This window comes from Equus asinus, chromosome 25, assembly GCF_041296235.1.
Source record: "Equus asinus isolate D_3611 breed Donkey chromosome 25, EquAss-T2T_v2, whole genome shotgun sequence".
Classification (NCBI taxonomy): Eukaryota; Metazoa; Chordata; class Mammalia; order Perissodactyla; family Equidae; genus Equus; species Equus asinus.
Genome location: NC_091814.1, coordinates 23,567,368 through 23,583,093, shown reverse-complemented (window position 1 = coordinate 23,583,093; position 15,726 = coordinate 23,567,368).

Sequence of the window (15,726 nt, the reverse complement as noted above, 5' to 3'; positions counted from 1 at the left end):
TGCAAGGCAGCTGGGGAGGTGAGGTTGGGTGGCCTGTGTCCTGCTCACAGTGATCCTGAAAGGGAAAGAATGCAGGAAGAGGAGGAGCTGAAACAAGTTAGCTTTCTCTGTAGAGATGGCTATGTGGGTGTTAGGAGAGAGGACATTGAAAGTGATGATGTCCACCTGGAGTTTCTCCTGAACTGTGACTATCGCTTGAGTCTGCCCTCCCAACGGGATCAACAGGACAGAGTCAGACAACTTAGGAAGCTCTTGATAAAACAGAGGGCCTATGAGTGCCACCTTCTGGAATGAAGGATAAACCTCACTGCATTTTTTGCCAGTGACCCAGACAAAAAACAAGCATGGCTATGGTATGTGGATGGAAAGGAGTTAGATGGAACAGCAACTTCATCAGGTGGCAGAATGAGAATTCAAAAAGATCTCAATGGACAGGAATAATAAACTTCGTCTTACAAAGTGAAATTCAGTAGTAATAAGTGTAAGACTTTGGGGCTGGCCCGGTGGCCGAGTGGTTAAGTTCGCGCGCTCCGCTGCAGGCGGCCCAGTGTTTCGTTGGTTCGAATCCTGGGCGCGGACATGGCACTGCTCATCAAACCACGCTGAGGCAGCGTCCCACATGCCACAACTAGAAGGACCCTCAACGAAGAATATACAACTATGTACTGGGGGGCTTTGGGGAGAAAAAGGAAAAATAAAATCTTTAAAAAAAAAAAAAAAAAAAGTGTAAGACTTTGCCTTTGGGTCCTAAAAGTCAACTCTTCATGGATAAAGTTGGAACGATGTAGAAGATCTAGAACTAGAGAGGCATTCTTTGCTGATGGCTCTATAGTCTATCCCTGTATCCAGTTCTGTGCTTTTTTTTTTTTTTTTGAGGAAGATTATCCCTGAGCTAACATCTGCTGCCAATCTCCTTTTTTGCTGAGGAAGACTGGCCCTGAGCTAACATCTGTGCCCACCTTCCTCTACTTTATATGTGGGACACCTGCCACAGCATGGCTTGGCCATCAGTGTGTAGGTCCACACCCAGGATCCAAACTGGTGAACCCTGGGCCGCCCGATGCAGAGCATACACACTTAACCACTGTGCCACCAGGCTGGCCCCTCTGGTTCTGTTTTAGGGGCCACACTTTAAGGTGATTATAGACAAACTGGAATATGTTCATAGGAAGTAATCTGGACAGTGAAGGGACTTAAAACCATGCCATATAGAAATTCGTAAAAGAATCAATGTCGAGTCCAGAGAATCAAAGACTCAGGCAGGACAAAATTACAGTCTTTAGATATTTGAAGATTACCGTGTGGATGGCCTCAAGGGAGAAGATTAGGACCAACGGGTGGAGGTCCAAAGAAGACTAGTTATAATTCAGAACGTGTCCTCCAGAGCTTTGCGGAGTGCGTGCTGTACAGTGGAAAGAATATTAGTTTTGGAATCATGCAGACCTTGTTTGATTCCAGCCTCTTCTGTGACATTGCCAAAGTTTTCTTTCTCAGTTTTGTCATCTAAAAAGTGGTAATAATGCTTACCCTATAAAACTTTTAGAAGCAAATGAGGTAAGATCTGTAAAGCACTTTACAGTACCTCGCATAATGACAGCTGTCCACGGTCGCTTCCAAACTGATTATTTTAGGCCAGGGGTTGGCAAACTTTCAGTAGATGGCCAGGGAATTTTTTTTTTTTTTTTAACTGTTACAAAGGTTTGTCTCACAAAAAACTTCAATAAGAAAATGTATAGCACCTGATTCTTTCATTGTAGTAAAACATGCTGTGGAGAGGGAGCCTGTGGAAGCAATTGAGTTCGCTGGTCATCACAGCTGTTGTTGATAGTCCTTTGAAGGCTTCGAACACGATGATACTATTTCCTCATTCCACCATTGATGGTGATGATGCTATTACCACCATTCCAGTATGGTTCTGTTGCCCACTAGTTGCCATCTCCACACATTCATCCATCACAAGATTCGTAAAGGGATCACACCTCCGCCATATTCCTTGGCCGTGCCTGCCACCATTTAATTCCAATGATAACTTCTAGTCTATAAATTTTTTTGAGAGGGTGAGCTTTGCTCATGGTGTCTACCTGGCCCGCTCAAAGATGCCTCCAGAGAATAAATTTTTTCGACTTTGCAGACCATACAGTCTCTATACAACTCTGCAGTTGTAGCAAGAAAGCACCCATAGACAATGAATGAGCGTGGCTGTGTTCCAATAAAACTTCATTTATGGACACTGAAATGTGAATTTCATAATTTTCACATGTCATGTAATAATTGATTTTTGAAAATCCTTTAAAAATGTAAAAACCAAGTCAGTCCTGATGGCCTAGTGGGTAAAGTTCGGTGCTCATTGCTTTGGTGGCCCGGGTTCATTTCCCGTCTCAGAACCACACCACCCGTCTGTCAGTTACCATGCTGTGGGGGCTCACGTAGAAGAACTAGGAGGACTTAAAATATACAACCACGCACTGGGGCTTTGGGGAGAAAAACAAAGAGGAAGATTGGCAACAGATGTTAACTCAGGGCGAATCTTTCCTCGCAAAAAACCCCCATAAAAACCATTCTTAGATTCCAGGCAGCACAAAAACAAGTGATGGGCTGGTAGTTGGTATTTTAGTCAGAGTTGAAGTCAAAAGAAGCAGCTAACCCCATTTGTTTCTGATGCAGACTATAAGATTCCTTTGGTCCAGGTCTGTAACATCCCTGGGGAGAAAGGAACTCAGAAGACAGAGTGGATGGGAGCAACTGGACAAGAATGAGGGCTAAATCCTCAGCGCCTGCAGGAGAGAAGGGTGTAAATGGAAAACCAGCATGTTAGCGAGAAGTGATGGGGAGGAGAGTGTAACTGGTGGGGATAGCCATACCTGTGGAGTCATTTCAGAACAACACTTAAATCCAATTTCTGTTTCTAGTTGTTTCTTAAACTATGTGGAATAATAATACAATAGCTTTCAGTAATAAACCTATTATTATTTATTCCTCCTCAACTGGAGTCACCAACTTCCTTGGGGGTGGAGAGCTTGTGTTCATTGTATGTGCCTAATGTCTGGCACATCCTGCCAATCAATAAATGGTGAATGAATAAGGATCGAGTTTCAAAACCTGAATGAGATACGTCGAGATAACTGAGGCGAGATAACTGAGGCGCTGCCATGTTGGCTGTCACCAGCATTATCACCTCTTGTTATCTGTGTGCAAGCCAAATGAAAATAAGCAGAAAGGAGATGGGGGACAGAGGATCCCAGGCCTTGAATGGTTGGCATCACAAACATTTTATTGTTGGTGTGTAGACGGCAGCATCAGCAGAGCAGGCTGCAGGGCTAAGAAGAGAAGGAACTGGTCTCATTTACTTGTCTCTGGTATGCTGAGTCCTTCCCAGGGGCCTGGGCTCCTGGGTTCAATGCCGTTCCTACCTCTGAGCCCAGCTCAAGGTTTAAGGTGTTGAGACAGCCCATAGGGACCACATTGAAACTTCCCCCAGGGAGACATCAACCTACACAAAAAAGGCTAAATGCTGAGAACAGGTCCCTTCATCCCCACTGGATAGGAGCCTGGCTAGGGCAGTGTAGCTAGGAGGATAAATGAGAAGCAAGGACCACTCCCGGGGCCCCAGGCCTTTCTCTCTCACCTTTTCACCAATGTTTTGGCAACGTTCCTAACAGGCTTGTGACCTCTAGTTCTGTTTGTACACAGAACACCTAAAGTCTGTGTGTGTTGTAGGGTAAGAAAAATCTTTTCTCCTCTACCCTCCTAAATTCTCCAGTTGGGGCCCTGTAAATGAGACTGACAAAAGACAGATTAACAAGAGACCCATAGAAGTTTATTAACATGTGCATCACGCTTACACGTGGGAGCACTCAGAGATCAGTAACTCAAAGGAGTGGTCAGAACTTGGGCTTACAGAGCATCTTAACAAAAGAATGAGAAATTTTTAGAGAAGTGATGAGATAAAAGAAAAGAACTTTGAGTTTCTAGAGTGGCAAATTTTGGGAAAGTAAATATTTGGGGGAAACTATTGAAAGATAAGGACTAGTCAGTAAGGTTTGTTACGTAGATTCTTCTGGTGCCATCTCTGGCTTAAGGGTCTGGAGTTGTTGTCTCTGGTGATTAACTTCTGTCCTTCCTGGTAGAGGGGAGAGGGACACCTTTACAAATTTATGTCCCACTTTTAGGCAAAGAGGAGAAGGGCAGAGAGCTTTTCTTGTATCTACTTCTCAATTGCTTTCAGCTCAAAATAATCAATATGCCAAGGTGGCATATTTTGGGATGGCTTATTCTGCTACCCTTCACTGTCTTTTTTTGGAGGGGGTATCCCACCAAGGACAGGTTGAAATCCTTAAAGATGTCCAGGCTCAGAAGGGGTGGCATTAATGTTAGTTAAAATCATCTCAGATAAAAAGGTGTTAGAAAGATGGGCACTCTTTAGAGCTTGAGATAAGCAGATTTAGGTGAAAAACAGCCTTGTGTTTTCCCTCATGGAGCTACAAATTTAGGAACCACAGAAGAGCTGACATGGCAGAAGTGGCTCCATAGGGAGCAACAATCTTGTTGGAAGGCGGGAGCTTGAAGCTGTTTTTGCATAGTGCTTTACATAATAATAGTCAACCTGAAGTACTCATTAGTGCTACACACTGTTCTAAAGGCTTTAAACGCATTAACTCATTTAACCCTCACACCTAAGAGGAAAATACTATTATTATCGCCATCTTGAGATGAGGAATTGAGACATGAAGAGGGTAAATGCCTTGACCAAGGTCGTATAGCTGTGAGTACTGGAGCCAGAATGCCAACCCAGGTAGACAGGCTTGAGAGCTAGAATTCTAAAGACCACTCTTTATACTGCCTCTACCGAGGTCTAGAAACATAATTATCCGTATGGAAAAGAGCTATTGGAAAGCTTCACTAAACCACCCTAGCACTGTCACTCTGTACAACACTCCAGCAGGCTTTTTGTTAAATTCTTAACTAAGAGACCCCCTTGTTGGTGAAGCCAGGCACCTGAGGGTTACTGTAGATGTTCAATAAGAACCTGATTGCCTTTCACAATTTGCTGTTTTCTTGTTTAACCTGAGGGGTGACCCAGGGGGAGGGACAATTTGTGAGCTTGTTTTGCAGAAGAAAGACAATGCTTTCAGGGAAGGTGCGATCACCTGACAACCAGTCCCCAGCTGCCATTGACCCCAGAAGTCAGACTGTCCAGATTGACTGGGGTGAAAGAAACACGGATTACCCCTTTGTTTCTCCAAAACCCCTCCTGCCAAGCCCCTAAGCTCTATAAAGCCCCCTGCTTTCTTCTCTTGTTAAGGTGGATTTGGGAGAACCCATTCTCCCACCTTCGCGTTTTGGCTAGTTTGACTAAAACCTGTCTCCATCTCCTAGTACCCATGGCTCAGTGATTGGTTTACTGTGCACTAGGCACGTGAACTTAAGATTAAGAGGCTCAGTATCATTAGGAGGCATAGCAGGCCAGTGCTCAAACTCACCTGAGGCCCGAGGTGCCATTCTCATGGAATTCCATGTAAGAGGTGTCAGGAGGAGTGCAACTTGGGGCTCCTGCCTGTGGCTCCCCGTGGTGCCTTCAGAATCCTGGGGTAGACCTGAGGTCAGTTTTCAGAAAGCATTTCTTATGGATGCAGGGGAAATGTCCCCATTTACTGAAAACTTTTTTAGTCCTGAGACAGGGCCTGATGGTGTCATCTTTAGGTCTTGGGAATGTGGAAGAGAGAAAGAAAAAGGCAGAAGAAAAAATAAAGGGGAAATAGGATGAGGATAAAGAACCTGGCTAATAGGGGAAGCAGCTGCTGACAACCTCTAGCCCCCAACATCAGAATTGAGTCTAAGTTCCAGGTGGTCGATAGGTTGTCCTCCGCTTTGGTCTGAATGTTTGTCTTCCCCCAAATTGATATGTTGAAATCCTAACCCTCAAAGGTGATGGTATTAGGAGGTGGGGACTTTGGGAGGTGCTTAAGTCATGAGAGTGGAATCCTGGTGATGGGATTAGTGCTTTGTAAAAGAGGCTCCAGAGACCTCCTAGCCCCTTCGGCCATATGAGGACACAACAAGAAGTCTGCTACCCAGAAGACAGCCCTTGTCCAACCATTCTGCACCCTGATCTCAGACTTACAGCCTCTGAAACTGTGAGAAATAAACTTCTGTTGTTTATAAGCCACTCAGTCTAGTATTTTGTCATAGCAGCCCAAGTGAACTAAGACATCCTCCAATATTTAAAAGTCCCAATGGGCAAAAGGACTAAACTCCAGGTGAAACTGTGAATTAAGGTTGGCAAGAGGGTGCAGCCCAATATCTGGAACGTAGTGACAGAGGCAGTGCTCTCTGTCTTATATGGAATGCTGGCTCCCCCAAAATACCATCAAGAGAACCTGTCAGTAAGGCGAACTTGGGCATATTGATTACTGTAGGAAGGGAGCGAATGACACTGACAAAGTCTTTGTAGAGTCTCAGAATGGAGGAGGGCAAAGCAGGGTATTGAGTTTTCTGAGTCTGGTTTAAGGTAGGTGTTTCAAAGTGGCGGGAGGCAGCAGTTGCTGATTGAGACGAGACAGACTTTGTGGCATAGTAATTTAGGGTTGGTGGGAAACCACTGGGGGAGGGTTTCCTACCTACTCTTGTTTGATGAGCCATTTTACTCTAATGACGCTTAGGTGGGATGTCTAGTTACCTGCAGTCATCTTCCTGGGTAGCAGTTTCCTGGAATAGTAAGGTCTTGTTAACGCGGACCTTCAAATACTGTAGTAAAGTCACGTTGGTGTAGACAGTAAACTGTGTGAGTGTGGATTGTTTTAGTACTTAACTCAAAAGGTTTGGAGTGTGGCACGTGCTCAGCCCAAAGGAAAGCGTTAGAATGCAGGTTTTTTTCATTAGGGAAGAAAGGGCAGGAAACTTAGGTAAGGAAAAGTCAGTGCCAAGGCACAAATCGCTGTGGGGGGGGACATTTCCTGCAACTAGATATGCTACCACCAGGTGGCGCTAGACCCTTCTGGCACAGAGCTTTTTCCAGACGTGCTGTGTCACAGCATGATTTCCTGGAGATCGAGTTAAGAATGAGGGGTTAAAAATAATTAACCTCACCTATCAGACTGGTGAAAATTAAAAAGCTTGTGTAGAGGAGGAAAAATAATTTTCCCTAACCCTTCTAGGTTCTTGTCTGAGACCTCTCTTTAATAAAAGACAGATGAACAGGAGAAAAACAAACAGAAGTTTAATAACTTGTGTCTTTCCTGTGTAGGTGGGAGACACCCAGGAAAACTGAATGACTCCTGGAAATGGCCCAAGCCATCACCTTATATACCATCTCCAGCTACAGACAAAAGAAAGATGTTGAGGGTGGGGGGAGCCAGTTATGGGAGGTCACCAGGAAAAGCACAGTAAACCAGGGTAAGGTCGTTATGCAGATTTAAGCACATGCCTTCTCCATTGATAACAGGTTTCTAGAGATTTAGTCATCCTCCTCTTCCTGGTACAGAGAGGGAGACACCCTTACAAATGGAGATTTCTCTTAGGAATGTAAATTTTTCTTGCAAAGGGTAACTTCTGCTCAGTTTTCAGAGCTTTATCTGTGTCTGTTGTTTCTTAAAAATAATCAGCTCAAGATAATGCTTATGCCGCAGAGGCATATTTTGGGGTGACATATTCTGCTCCCCTTCGCTTGGTAATACACTGATTGGCAAGGCTGTGGGGAGACAAACACTCATACATTGTTGGTGGGAATACAAAAAGGCATAACTCTGAAGAAGGCAAATGGGCAATATTGTAACAAAACTACATATACATTTAACATCAGACCTGCAACCTATATCTAGGCATTTACTCTGAAGATATACCTCTAACAATATGAAAATACATGTACACAAGGTTATTTGATTACAGCATTACTTGTAATTGCAAAATATATTGGAAACTACCTGCAAATGCCCAAACATAGGAAATTGGTTCAATAAACCATGGTATATTTACACAATGAAATACTGAGCAACTGTAAAAAAAAATAATGAGGAAGATCTCTGTAAACTAATTTGAAGTATTTCCCAGTGTTAAGAACAAAATTGGAGTCAGCCCCAGTGGTCTAGTGGTTAAGATTTGACACTCTCACTGCCTCAGCCTGGGTTCATTTCCCGGTCATGGAACTACGCCACCGGTCTGTCAGTCGTCATCCTGTGACAGAGGCTCACTAGAGAACTAAAAACCAACACCTAGGACACACTGAAGCTTTAAAATAAATAAATAAATAAATAAAATTCAACTGAGTAAATTTGAAGATCTAATTGGCCTTATTGAACGACTGATGAATTGAACAGCATCCCATTTAGCAAGTAGAGAGGAGATCCAAAAAATGGAAGGATTTCATAGGCAGAAGAAGAGACAAAAGAAAGAATTATTTCAGGCAAGCTCACTTTCCCTTAGGGGCAGGGGGGGCAGAGGTCTTATCAGGCAGATTACCTCACAAGTGTTGATCCAGAAATTCAAGACCGGTTGGTTTAAAATTCCACTCCTGGGAGAGGCTGAACCACTGTTAGGTTAGGGGTTAAGTCTTGGTTTGCCAGGCGTGGGGCTCAGTACAAGTGATTCCATTTTGGACCTGTTATCTCCTTTTCAACACCAGGATATGAAAAATGAAAAAAAGCAAGGCCACCTTTTTGGTAAGAAAGGAGGGGAAATAAGAAAGCATTCTATGTTTACTTATTTTTATGGAAAGAAACACAGGAAGGGAAATTAATGAAATTAGCTACAAGAGGTGGGCAAGAGCAGGGTAAACGAGAGGGAGGAGGGACCGTCATTTCTCAGAGTATACCATTTTGTCTCGTTTTGACTTTTGGAACCATGTTAATGTTTTGCACATAAAAAAATAAAATAAATCAACAAGGAAAAATATGAATTACATGATAGTGCTTGCCGAAGAGACTCCCATAGCAGTACAAAGGAGTTGGGGGTTGATCATGCTTGAGCTATGATAGTACTGAAATAGCGAAGGAAACACAAATAGAACATCACATGGCGAAGCCTCTCAGGTCAGCGCTGCACATTTTGGGAGAAGGTACTTAAAGGGATGTTGAATGTGCTAAGTGGAGACAAACCCAAGGACCACTAGGTGATTGACAAAAGGAAAAGGTTTCTGGAGGCAGTGACGGGGAGTGGAATATGTCACCCAAAAATATGCCTCTTTGGCATAATGATTAGCTTGAGCTGATTGTTTTTAAAAAACAGCAGACACAGGAGAAGCTCTGAAAACCAAGTAGAAGTTATCTTTTTATAAAAGTGATTTACATTTATAAGGGAGATTTCCACTTATAAGGATGGGGAGGAGGATGACCAAATCTCTAGAAACTCTTATTGTCACCCAGGAAAGTCCCTAAAATATTTTCCGTGTCTAATGCTTTGTTGTAAGTTGTGTGTCCTCATAGGAACCACTGTAGAACATTGGCAGATGGCCAAACCACAGAACCAGTCCAAACCAGGAAGGTCCAAGACAGCGATGGGGCGCCGTGCTCAAAGGGAAATGTGTGCAAAAGGTGCAGTGTGTTGGGGCTGGCCCTGTGGCCGAGTGGTTCACATGCCCCACTTTGGCCGCCCCAGGTTTCACCGGTTTGGATCCAGTGCAGACATGGCACTGCTTGTCAGGCCACGTTGAAGTAGTGTTCCACATGCTACAACTAGAAGGACCCACAAATAAAACATACAACTATGTACTGAGGGGATTGGGGGAGAAAAAGCAGGAAAGAAAAATAAATAAAATTCTTAAAAAAAAAAAAAAAAAGGTGGGCTGGCCCGGTGGCGCAGTCGTTAAGTTCGCACATTACAATTCAGTGGCCCGGGGTCCACTTCAGCACCGGGGCCCAGGTGCAGACATGGCACCACTCAGCAACCATACTGTGGTAGGCATCCCACATATAAAGTAGAAGAAGATGGGCATGGATGTTAGCTCAGAGCCAGTCTTCCTCAGCAAAAAGAGGAGGATTGGCAGCAGATGTTAGCTGAGAGCTGATCTTCCTAAAAAAAAAAAAAAAGGTTCAGTGTGCAAGAAGGGACGATCTTCACATTCCCCAAATGCCCCCACTCTGGGCAATGACTCGGGACCCCTCCCCCTTCACATCCCATAAAAATCCTGCTCATCTTCCCTTCAGGAAGGTGTTTTAGACATGAGTTCTGCCTCTTCCATTTACTGACCAATGAATAAAGTTTCTGCTCTGCTATTCCAAGCCTGGTCTTGTTCTATTGGTGCAAGTGGCTCTGGGCAAAAGGACCCCCTTGTCAGTCACCGGTCCCTTTGTGCTTGGTAACATTATCAACGGAGAAGGCATGGACTTAAATCTGCATAATGACCTTACCCTTGTTTAGTGTGCATTTCCTAGTAACCTCCAATAACTGGCCTCCCTCTGCCCCCCAACACTTTTCTTTTGTCTTTAGCTGGAGATGGTATATAAGGTGGTGGCTTGGGTCATTTCAGGGAGTTACTCAGTTGTCCTAGGTCTCTCTCATGCATGCAGGAGGTATACATGTTATTAAACTTCTGTTTGTTTTTCTCCTGCTAATCTGTCTTTTATTACAGGGGGTCTCAACCAAGAATCCGGAAGGGTAGAGGGAAGATTATTTTTCCTCCCCTATAGCAGAAAACTAGAAAGTAAGGAGTGTCAAATAACAAAAATAATACAATTCAGTAACGAGTTTGATGTCCTTTATTCAAGGGAAACACTCTGTGGACTGGGAGAGTACCACACCTCACAAGCAGTGGAGCATAGTTCCCAGGGGATTTTGGGCAAGAGCGAGTTTTATGGAGTGTTAGAAGAGGCAACGCATGATTGGCTAGGAGGTTGGGGTTTTCCTTATATGGCTGGTGGGTCCTTTTTCTAGGGAAAAGTAAGCTGGCTAAGTTGAGTTGGCGCCCTCGGACTGGGGTACATCGTTTCCTTAATAAGTGTTTCCTGTACGTACGTATAGGCTGACTTAGGTTTTGTGGGGCTCAGAATTTGCCACCCCAAAATGTGTCACTTTGGCTTGATTGTCTTTAAGAACAAAGACTCAGAAAGAAACTTTGACCTTCCCCCTAAAATAATTGCCTAAAAGAATTTAAGATAGAAGGCCTGTTCCAGGAGGGAGCTAACACCATGTATAATATAGTGGTAGACAGGGAGGAACCTAGCAAGGCCCATTTGATCTAAGTCCTCCCCACATCCCATTGTCTCAGCCAGGTAAGGCAAACATTTATGTACCAAACATTTGCTTTTCCATCTGTATGTGAATTGCCTTCCTCCCGTTTGAATTCCAAAACCTCTACCTCCAACATCCTCCTTTGTCTTTAGCTGAGGATGGTATTTAAGGCAAGGCTTTGGCCATTTTGGTGAGTTACCGAGTTTTCCTGGGTTTCTCCCATGTATACATGTTATTAAACTTTGTTTGATTTTCTCCTGTTATTGTGTCTCATGTCAAGTTAAATCTTAGACCAGCCAGAAGAACCTAGAGGGTAGAAGAATATTTCTTCGTCCCCTGCAGTTTAGATTTGTGACATGGGCTGGGCCCCTGGGGTGGCCTCCATTTTGTGGGTCCTGATATGTGAGTTAACTTTGTCAGGAGGCTTGGCACAAGCTGGGTTCCTGAGAAATTAAGGGGAAATAATAAGACAGGGCTGAAGGGTCACTGAAGTGATCTTAAAGTGAATCACAGAAATGGTGGGGAGAAGTGAGGTTGTCTCAGGTGAATTTAGAGGGCCCCGCCCTACAACTATTTGTGGACTCCACAAAACCTGTGTCAAAGATAAACAAAGCCGACACTAGTTAAAGCAATAAGAGTAGATTTTATTCAGTTATAACTATTGAAATAAGGAAGAGGGTCCAGCAGCAATTGAACTCAACTTTGTCAAAACAAAAGTCTAGAGACCTTTTCAAGGTCTCTAAAGACCTTTTAAAAGCACTGAGGGATGTTAAAGGGGTTGGTCCATGGGACTAGGCCATCTCAGTTTGTTAATTAGCACTTATCCAGAGGAGAAACAAACTTTTCATATCTCCCCAGTTTTTTGTTTTTGTTTTATTTGTGAGGAAGATTGGCCCTGAGCTAACATCTGTTGCCAATCTTCCTCTTTTTACTTGAGGAAGATTGTCGCTGATCTAACACCTGTACCAATCTTCCTCTATTTTGTATGTGGGTCACCGCCACAGCATGGTTTAATGAGTGGTGTGTAGGTCCATGCTGGGGATCCAAACCAGTGAACCCTGGGCTGCTGCCAAAGCGGAGCAAACGAACTTTAACCACTATGCTGCTGGACTGGCCCCAAACTTTTCGTGTCTTTATGAATGAAAGCAGTTATGTGAGTTAGGAGGGAGGCAAGAGTTCTCTCTTGGAACATATACATTTCAGGTCCCTGAGAAGACAGTTCTGGGTGGTAGAAGATTTAATCTCAAAGGAAGGATTTTTAATTGCAAACTCTCTAAAGTAATTGCTCTAAGAGGGGATGCAGGGGCCTAAGTCTTATTACCAGTTTTGGCTAGAACAAGCAGTACATATTCCTGGCAGTGTTGAGCTTTTTTTTTTTTTTTTTTTTAAGGGAGGCTGGGGTCATCCTAGGGATAGGATCTTAAATTGCTAGAAGACCACACTAGAATTTGTCACCTGGCACTTCTGGGCACTGCTATCTCCATACTCTCAAACAAGTGTCTGGTGGGTAGACAGTGATAGTGATTTATGAGTCTGTAGGGGAGGAAGGAATATTCCTTTATCCTCTAGGTCCTTCTGGCTGTCCTAAGAATTAAATCAACATGAGACAGAATAACAGGAGAAAATCAAACAAAGTTTAATAACATGTATACATGGGAGAAACCCAGGAAAACTCGGTAACTCACCAAAATGGCCAACGCCACCACCTTAAATACCATCTTCAGCTAAAGACAAAAGAGGATGTTTGGGGTAGTGGTTTTGGAATTCAAAGGGGAGGAAGGCAATTCACATACAGATGGAAAAGCAAATGTTTGATAAATAAACCTTTGCCTTACCTTGCTGAGACAATGGGATGTGGGGAGGACTTAGATCAAATGGGCCTTGCTAGGTTCCTCCCTGTCTACCACTATATTATACATGGTGATAGTTCCTTCCTGGGACAGGCCTTCTATCTTAAATTCTTTTAGGCAGTTAGGGGGAAGGTCAAAGTTTCTTTCTGAGTCTTTGTTCTTAAAGACAATCAAGCCAAAGAGACACATTTTGGGATGGCGAATTCTGATCCCCACAGGCCCAATTCATATCTTTTTTTTTTTAAAGATTTTATTTTTCCTTTTTCTCCCCAAAGCCCCCTGGTACATAGTTAGTTATATATATTTAGTTGTGGGTCCTTCCAGTCGTGGCATGTGGGATACTGCCCCTGCATGGCTCGATGAGTGGTGCCATGTCCACGCCCAGGATTCAAACCGGTGAAACCCTAGGCGGCTGAAGCGGAGAGTGCAAACTTAACCACTCGGCCATGGGGCCAGCCCCCCCAGTTCATATCTTGCATCAGCAACCAGCCAAAGGCAAGCATTGCTTTCCAGGCCTTGGGCATAATGTCCATAAGTTGCTGGCCACCAGGAAATGGGAACAGGGCTGGGATGGAGGCTCAGTGGAAAACAATAACTTAGAAAATAACAAAAAACGTGTTGACTTTTTGCTACCCAAATTCCTGCTGTTAATTAAGGAAAAATTGTGAAAGATTTTGAAATGGGCAAGTACTGAGCATCACTTCAATGGAATATGTGGATTTGTCTAGACTAGGAGACTCTTCTTGAGTTTTCTGATTCTATGGGGGTCTGCATCGTTCATTGTCTTTGACTATTTTGCAACTCTGTAGAGAAAGAGTTGCATGGAACTCATGGAAGCCTGATGGTGATGCAAATGATCCCTGTTCATAGAAACGCAAACGAATTTTTCCTGATAGAGATATAATTGATTTCCTCTCTATAGAAAGGATAATTCCAGAAATTACATTTTTGCGCTACAAGATTAATTAAGGAGCTAATTAATCGTTAATGTGTTCATTTTATATTTCTATGGGAGTCATGATTTTACATTTTAAAAAATCAGCTACCTACCGGAGTCTGAGGGAGCCGGCCGTCAGCAGCAGGGGGAGGGGGATGCAGGTTTGGTGGGCCTGAAGTTTGTACTGTTTGGGGGTCTCCTTAAGAAAAATAATACTACACTGGGTACAGGGACTTTGAAGAGGCCCTGAAGCTTAAGTTTCTTTAATATTACAGTGAATTTGCCTCTCACTGATGAGGATCAAGGCTGCCCCAGGGAGAAAACCCGAGGCATCCCGGCCTACGTCCTGATCTATATCATCCTCCAGGAAGCATAGGGCGTCCTGACCTGATCTGACCTGACTCTTATCTAAAGTTATGGGATCACCCAGTAACCAGACCCCACCTACAGTGATACCATTTTAACAACTTTTTTACATAATCTTTCCTTTGTCTTATAAAAAGATAACTCACATACCTATGCCTTATAAATTTAGCCCAATCCTCAACCCATGTTTGCAGCTCTACTGCCTGTGGGTCCTGTCCCCAAGCTGCTCTCTGAATAAAGGAGCGCCACTACCAGACATTGAGAGTCCAAGAAATCTTTCTTTCGACTCCTCTGCTTGCCGAGCCCGCATCATAACCATTGTTAAAAGATAATTTTCAGAAAAACATAAAATCACAAATCTCATAAGGATATAAAAACGATCCCAGGTTAAAGATTTTATATTACCCATCTGGGAGAATCAGGCAGGCATTATAACTGCTTCAAAGGAGCCTAGAAAAACCACAGATTTATATGGGGGGTAAAAGAATGTTGAAATGAATTGCAAATAGGTGCAAAATTGATTTTTTTGGGAGAGGGAGGAAGTCATAAAATTTACCTAAATCCCAAAATTTACATGTCTGTCGATTGCCTCCAATTTAAAATACCTCAAAGAAGGAAAGGCTAGAATCTGATAACCTAGAAGAAGCAGACAACACAAAGTCTTTTCTACGTCAGCTTGAGACCACCCTCCTCCCCGGGGTGTGTGTGTGTCTTTGGGAACCTGGGAAAGACGCAGGCCTGACTCGATCCCCCAAAAGATGAAGCATCCTAACGTGAGGTCGCTGCCGGTGAATTAAAGGGAGTTCTCCAGATCTCACTGGGGCCACTTCTCGTGGGGCTAGCCGAGGGCTCAGGCTGGAGGCCATGTACCCTAATTTGCTTCCACTGGGGCGAGTAGGGCACAGGGGAACCGCTCTGGCTGCGAAGCCTGTCGCAAGGAGCCTCAGGGGCGAAGGATGAATACCAAGACTTCTGGGGCGGGCCCAACCCTGCGTTGCTGTGGATGAGGGGGACATCTAGTGGCTGCTTGTTCTCTTTTCCTTCCAGTGGCGAAGACAATAATTTTGGAGGGGATTAATTCGCAGGCTGCGTGGATTCTGAGAAGGCGCAGTTCCCAGCTTTGCGCAGAGAACCTCCGATTCCCGGGCAGGAATCGCGCGCTCTGGGTAGAAAGGGTCGGCGGGGAAGCGGCCGGGGGCGCCCTGGGATATTCAGGGTCTCTTTGTAGGGCCCCAAAAGATTACGGCGGGGGGTGGAGGTGGGGGTGGGGGCGGGTGAGTGCAAAAGCGTGACAGTTATTCACACCTGCAGTCACCCAGCCCGGCGGGGGAACTCAGTCTTCGCAGCCCGATTTTCGCCCCCGTTTCTGACAGCTGACCCCGCCCTCAATCCGACCTCCCTCCGAGGAGAGCG